Source organism: Panthera uncia (genome assembly GCF_023721935.1).
Source record: "Panthera uncia isolate 11264 chromosome C1 unlocalized genomic scaffold, Puncia_PCG_1.0 HiC_scaffold_4, whole genome shotgun sequence".
Taxonomy (NCBI): domain Eukaryota; kingdom Metazoa; phylum Chordata; class Mammalia; order Carnivora; family Felidae; genus Panthera; species Panthera uncia.
This window is the reverse complement of record NW_026057585.1, coordinates 19,496,645-19,504,629: the sequence shown is the minus strand read 5'-3', so window position 1 is coordinate 19,504,629 and position 7,985 is coordinate 19,496,645. Positions and strand designations below refer to the sequence as shown.

Below are 7,985 nucleotides of genomic sequence, written 5' to 3'. Positions count from 1 at the left end.
TAATTATATTGGTTGGCTTAGTCATTCTTACTTAATGAATTAAGTGTCCTGAAAATGAGAGTACATTTAACAATTTAGTTTAACTTGGAGATTTGGTCAGTTCACCATGTTATCTGGAGTTCACGCTCAGATGTAGTTATGAGATTCTTTGATTCTTCTTTTTCCTTCACCCACTTCTTATAAATCCTAGTCTCTACTTCCAAAAGGATACTATGCTATTCTACTTCTCTTCGTTTCAACCCCATAGCCCAAGCTACCACCATGTCTCCCCTGGACTATCATAACAGCTTCCTACTGATGTTCCCAATTCTAACCTTGAGACCTACAGTTCACCCTGCCACCAGTGCCAGTGACCTTTCGGAAAGGGAGGTTAGATGGTGCCATACCCCTGTCTGAATGGCTTCCCAAACTTATCAGTGCCCACAGAGCTGTCCGATCTCATCACTTGCCACATTATAATTATACATTATAATATTATAGTTTTATATATAGCATTATATATAGCATATATAATATAGCATTATAATATTACAGTTCTTTCTGTCTTCTTCATGGTTTTACCTCTAGCACCTGGAACAGTACCTCTATCATGATGATCATGGTGAGTGTTGAATTACAGTTGAGGTGTTTTTTTTTTTTTTTTTTTTCTTCCTTATTCATCTTCTACACTTTGAGGAATAATTTACAGTTGTGGCTTGATTCTCAAAAGCCGATAAGGGGAATTAGTTTCACCAGAATTACAGTTTAAGGCACTCGGCACTCTTTTTTTTTTTTTTTTAAGATAAATAATCTCTACATCTAACATGGAGCTCAAACTCAACAACCCAGAGATCAAGAGCTGAATGTTCTTCCGACTGAGCCAGCCAGGCACCCCTTAAGACACTCTTAAACTCACGAAAGAGCCCTATGGGAATCTGAGTTTATGATTCTGAAACTTAATGTCCACAGATAAAACTCATCAATTGATGGTAAATTTAAAATAGACTTCCAAAGCAATAAGAAAAAAGGAAATGAAAGAGGGAGTTGCTAATAAATTGCAAATGTTTCTAATACTGTATGAAAGTCTTAAATCATGAAAATGGAATAGTAAACATGTAGCCTTTTAGAATCTTCTATATTATGCAGGATATGCAGGATATATGAACTTAATATTATCTATTTTTTTCCTAAAGCAATATTATTAGGCTTAATGTGAGAGCAACTGTAAATTGCAAGTGCACTGTGAGGAAATGTTCCTGCTTATTTCAACAACAATTTTGAATATTATTTACATCTATAATGAAATACATTTTATTTAAATCTATAATGATTACTTGTTTGATCACCCCAGGTAGGTACTCTGGGGGTCTTTTAAAGTGTTGCCAAAGATTATTGTGTATATCATAAGCTTCCTTGGACAAGTGGTAGAAACTTGTCAACTTCAGCAAAAAAGAAAGTTTATTAGTCACAAAACTGTAAGTTCCAGAAGGGTTTCATGAAGATTCTGTCTTTACTCATCTTTTAGTTATGTTTGTCTCTGCTTTCCTTAATCTCAGCATCATTATCATCTACTGATTGATGAGCTTCCTCTGTAAATTAACAAAGGCTGGAGCAGGGTAAGATTATATTCTCCTAGCATCATGACTCTCAAGGAAAGAAACAGGTCTTATTCCCACTGGCTTATTCATTCAGTTGCCTGACATTCATTTAACACATATTGGCTGAGCACCCTTTGTGTCAGGTTAATTCTGGAAAATTCCTGGTTCTTATAAGACCTTGTTTAGACCACATGCTTCTTCTTGGCCAGGAGAATAGGGTATGTTGATAGGCAGTACTATGCCAAATGTCTCCACCCTGGCTGGGAGAGTAGAGGGTACCATTTTTTATTTATATGGACTTGAAATGGCACCTGAAAAAAGAAAGGCATATTATTCCCAGTTATAGGAGATGAGAAATGTGCTGGGCAGACAAGAACCCATAGCTACAATATTTCACTCAAATAATGAGGGTCCTACATAATTAATAAGCTGGGCATAAGGTTCAAGTTAAGTGGAGAAAACAGTAGAAGATAGGGAATTATTTTTTCCATTTCTTAATTTTTTTTTTTTAATTCCACTTTGGAAAAAAATCTTAACTTGATTAAATTGCTCACATACTTGTTTTCATTTCTGTCTGGGTTTCTTATGCAATTCCCTATGCTATTTAATTGAGATGTAGCTGAAGCTTTGTGAGGCTGCTTGAACTTCACAGTATATATATTTTTTGCATAATTAAAAAAAGGAGGTTCCCAAGCAAAAGTCATGAAGTAATTTCTCCCTTGTGCCCTACAAAAGAAAAGCTTAATTTTGTTCATCTTGATGTTTACATAATTCTAAATTTGGATGGATAATCCTGTTTCCAGCCCTTCCCCAAGTAAATTTCTCTTCTAAACATTCATGATCTTAGTACAGAATTTTATGTATTAATGAATCAGTTCTTCCTTATTCCTAAATTCATTACAGTCTTCTCTTGACTGTCTCATTAGTTTAGATTCTGTGTCTAGAAAGCAGATTTTCTCCATTCTTTTTCATTTACTACAACAAACATGTATTTACTACCAGTTAGAAACCAAGTTCTTAGCTAAATTAATGGAATACAAATTCTTCTCAATAAGGTACTTCGTTACTTATTACTAATTAGATGTCCTCAACAACTCCCCCTGCCTTCATTCCCAGCCACCCCCATCTTCATTGGGTTTCTGTAGACTTTATGTGGCACAAATTTCAAACACATTTGGGGTTTGCTAGTACCTAGTGATTCACTTTAGTGGACTTATATTATCTTTTAAAATTTCTACAGCATTTCCTGAAAAGATTTACCCTTTAGGAAAGCATGCTGGATAGTTTTTATCACCTCCTATTTTTACTACCTCATATTTTTTTTTTGGGTGCTTTGTGATTTTATTCTTATTCATTTCTCTAATCTGCCTGCTACTGCTATCCATGTTGATAATGTATGAGCTTTAAACTTTTTTTTTTTGAGTTTTGAACATTTCTTTTTTTTTTAAATGTTTATTTTTTTGAGAGAGAGAGGCAGGGAGGGGCAGGGAGAAAGGGAGACACAGAATCCAAAGCAGGCTCCAGGCTCTGAGCTGTCAGCACAGAGCCCGACGCGGGGCTCAAACTCACGGACTGTGAGATCATGACCTGAGCTGAAGTTGGACACCCAACCAACTGAGCCACCCAGGTGCCCCTGAACATTTCTTAATGAACAAAAATCTACTTGGTTCCTATTGTCCTTTGGAGGAGATAAATACTTCTTATGTGTCAATTTTGTGTGTGTGTGTGTGTGTGTATGTCTTTCTTAAGGTGTTCAAAGGGTAACCTTGGTGACTCTGAGGTGGTGTATATACTTGGGGATTTTAATTGGGACAAAATCAACAGTATGGTGACAGTGAATGCATTTTTCATTTACTTACCTGAGAAGTCACTTTTTATCTTTTTTTTTCTCGAATTACCCTCTGGGCACTAAGAAAAATGACTTTTAAAATATTTTAGTGACATTCTTACAACGTGGCTTCCCTATTCTCTTTATCTAAGAACTGACTGTTTCCTTCTATGGTATCTACTTTAAATAAGAATATAATATTTCTCATAAGCAAGATTGCTCATTTCAAAGCTGACTAAAATAGGCATTTAATTTTTTAGCCTTTCTTCACAAATACTAATATGTGAATTCTCCCAAGTCATTTAATAAATGAAGAATAAATAGCAGAGGCAGATTGCTTCAGAACCTTATTACATGATAACTGGATGCTCTGATCAGTAAAATGGATCATAGTAGTTCAGAACTTATGATTTCCTGCTGCTGGTCATTATGAAACCTGACAGCAGCAAAATGAGGGGCGCATTTTGAATCTGTTGAATATTATTTTCACAGGATGAACACAGACCCACCTACTGCAATTGACTTTGGAAATTATAATATAAAATGGTGAATGTATTAAGAGCAATAGTGACTTCTTTTCCTGTCTTGGCTTTATATTGACCAAGTTACTTTCTTTAATTAATTTCAGCACTTGGAGTCAATATGGGGAGTTTTGGTGCCAGTTTTAAATCATGCACCATGGGATAACCCACTTAACCTCTCTGTGACTCAATAATCAGGCTAGACTGAAGAATATCTAAGGTTCATTGTTGCTAAAATGTCTGTGAATTAATAACACCCAGGTTACATACATTTATCTCATGCTGATATTTACTTATCTTTTTTAAAGTTTATTTGTTTTGAGGGAGAGTGAGTGTGAGTGCACACCAGCACAAGCAGGGTGGGGGCAGGGAGAGAGGAAGAGAGAGAATCCCAAGTAGGCACTAATCTCATGAACTGTGAAATCGTGACCTGGGCCAAAATCAAGAGTCTGTTGCTTAACCGACTGAGCCAGCCAGGTGCCCCTCATCTATTCTTTTGTAATTATTTTTAACCTTATTTTGCTAGTAAGTTTCTAGAAGGCCTATACTCTTTATATATTCTTTTATCTTCTTCCACCCAAAGGTTTGCACAGAGGACTCAGTAAATGTTTTTGGGTAAAGATGATGATGATTCAGTTGAATAATAATGATGATGCATTAGGTTAACTGTGACCCATTCCTACTTGTGAAGACTTGGGTGTGGGAAGATACTGGTGAGATTGTTCTTATTCCTGCCACTGTTCCTTTTTGGAGCAGTGCTGTTTCCACCCTCTCAAATCCACACAGCTCTAAACTGTACCACTAAAGGCTGATCATTGTTAACACCTGAGACTACCCTGGAGATTTTTTTTCTGGTTGTAGCAGCACATTTGACCTGTGAGTAGAGTATATGGTTCCACAACCACCTTCATGTGAGGACAGAAGTGGTAGAACATACCCATATCGTGGGATTTTATTGTGCTGGAGAACAGCGTCCATTCAAATCCCTAATACCTTCTTGCCTTTTTTCTTTTTCTAAAACAAGAAGGCGCCTTTATTTCATGTCAACGTTAAAATTAGAATACTAACTCACCATAGCTGAGATTTCCCTTATATCCTGTGCTTTTAGTCATTCTATAGTCCTGAAACCAACCTTCAAGTTTATCAAACTCCCACCATCACTGTAGTTGGCTGAGGGATCTTATTACTTCTTACATGTATCAAAACTCATACTGAGCCATGAGTTTTGGGTTGCAAAAGAGGATTCATTTTCTGTACTTGTCTAAGTCTTTGTCCAAAAAACTGAACAAAAACAAGCACAAGTGTGATTCCTAACATCTTTCTTAATTCACTATCATTTTGTTGGCAAACCCACCAAACTGCAGTGTTTGAATTAACTTTCATTGAGTTGGTACACAGGGAATGATTAGGTTCCAATGGTTGATTTATTGTTGTGTTAGTATATATTAGCCCAAGTAGTTGGCCTGCATTTCCTCAGCTGGAATCATTAAGGCAAACATGGCCCTTAAACAGTGAAGGGGAGCAAGGTGAAGAAAATAGCAGTTTGAAAACAAGGAATGCTTCAGTTGTTGGAGACTTAAGATAAGGATCTTTGGGTAGTTTCTGGGTACCATGATGGCACAAAAACATGAGGAGTACGGCAAGCATAAAAATTAAATAGATGAGGTGCGTATTAGATTCCCAACTAAAATAATGAATGAGTATATAAAGTATAAAAGAGTGTTGGTAATATAAGAAGTAAGTTTGTTTATTTTGAGAAAAGACATGAATTTCTTGAGAAAAGAGTATTATGTGAATTTTATTAAAAAAGAGTTTTCTTATCTTAGGAAATTACTGGCCTAAAATTCAAGTTGATTCAGTAATGAAAGATCAAATTGAGTTGTATATATTTGTTATTTTCCATTAGTAGCCTTATAAGTTTAATAATTTGGAAAAGAAAAAATAAACTAGATCAGTACTTTTTCCCATGTAGCTAATATAGGAGCCTCTTCACCCTTTTTCCTAATGACACTTATTTGCTATATTTTTATATAATTAATCCATACGTTTATTTGAATTTAACATGTTAACTGTCAGCCCAAAGTCCAACTCAGTGCTCAATCTCACGAACCATGAGATCATGACCCGAACTGAAATCCAGAGCTGGACTCTTAACTGACTGAGCCACTCAGGCACCCCTCTTTCTTGATTTTTTAAATATAAGGTTATATTAAATAAACATGGACTTAGGCACTCCTTGAAATACATGTAAGCAGCTAGATTATAGATAAAAACATAATTTTCTGTGCCTCACCTAAATATACATTATGATTTCCTCAAAAGAAGTTTGAATGTCAGATTGAAGTGCCATATCCTTCTGGTTGTATGGGGGTATTTATACTAAGCTAATATGTTGTTGTGTACCATTCACTCCATATCTCTTGACACCATCTCTTAGGTTCTCCCAGATGTTGAAATGCGTGACCAACTACCATTAAAAATGCAATTAGAAGACAGATGCTATCCTAAAGTGCTAATAACCAAATTGGATTGAATCTTTTTACTACAGGATGTATGCGTATTAAATATTGACTTATATTGCATTGGGTTCACCATTCTTTTAGGACTTGAATACTCAAGACACAAACCACATTTAAACTTGATATTTTAAATGGTCATTAATCCATAGAGACAGTGAAGAAGATAAAACATTTACACAGAGTACAAATAATGGAAAACGTAAAGGAAGACTACTTATGTGGGCATATGAGCTGCTCTCTGAGTCAAATGACCTAAGAAAAATGGAAATGTGGAAAAAAAGAAATATGAACTAAATGTTCATTGGGAACATTTGTCATATCATTTCTATTTGTGATCAATATAGTGGCAACTGATTAAAAGCTGCCCCTTTCAGTAGATCAGTTCATTTACCATAGCAATAATCTTAACAGTAGTTAGGAACAAACAGCAGTCTTACCCTAATGGCTACAAAAATCAATTAAACATTTTTTAAATGTACTATAAGCTCTTTGAAAGTCTGATTCTGTAGCTGATTTCATTGTGCTCTGTTTACATAAATTCCTTTTTTTTTAGATATCTGTGGAACATTACGTTAGTCATCTATTAGAGGAAATGAACTCTGTTGACATAAAAAACACTCAGGAAGCTTGAGTGTGGTATCTTTAGGACTACCCTGATGCAAGACCCAAATGTATATCTTACAGGGAAAACTCTTGCCATAAAAAAGTATTGAGATTGGTACTTGTTTCCATCTTTCTCAGAATGGACTTATGGGATATTACACCTGCATCAAGTGGGTATTACCTCATGCATATCTCTTGGTCTTAAGATATTGAACGTGGATTACTAGCTTCTTTCTTTTCATTAGCCGAAATGGGTAGCCTCTTTGTGGTATGTAATTTTCTTTGGTCCCTGTCTGTATTGATTCTGTTTCAGTTTTTGTGATCCTCCTTCTTCTCTTTCCTGGGATTCCTGGTGTCTTTATTCATTTAACAAATAATTAAAGAGTGGCTACTACATGTAAGGCACTGTTCTAGATTCCATGGAATCAGCAGTGAAAAAAAAAGTCCCTGCTCATGAACTTTACACTCTAGTAGAAGAGGATAGATATTAGACAAATAAATGTATTATATACCAGATATTGATAACTGCATGGTGAAAATAAAGTAGGTTAAAGACAAGACAACTTTATATAATTAGGGAAGGCCTCGCTGATGAGCTTACATTTGAACAAAGCCTGAAAAAGGATGAGCATATGAGGCATCCCAAAATCTGAGAGAAGAATTTTCCATGCATAGCAGCAATAAGGCAAAATGCCTTCATGTTGAAACACGGTTGGAGTTTTCAAGGAAACTCCAGTAGTGAGCCAGGAGAATAGTAGATGAAGACAGAGAAATAGTGGGGTGGGGGAATTAGAGGACAGATAGTGCAGGGTCTTGTAGTTCAGTAAATTCTGAAGGAGATAGAAAATTATTGAAAGTTTTTGAGAAAGTCCTAGAAGCCCCTTTGTGCCCCCTTCCAGTCATTACTCCAGAGAAAACCTATTCTGACTTTTAATAC

General features: G+C 35.7%; 1 non-coding gene across 1 annotated transcript; it reads right to left on the bottom strand.

Annotated features, from left to right (window-relative positions):
- Positions 1–5,105: 5,105 nt before the first annotated feature.
- On the bottom strand, positions 5,106–5,232 carry LOC125913843 (small nucleolar RNA SNORA40). The gene has a single exon (XR_007455133.1). It is a non-coding gene; the product is annotated as a small nucleolar RNA SNORA40 (small nucleolar RNA).
- Positions 5,233–7,985: the final 2,753 nt, after the last annotated feature.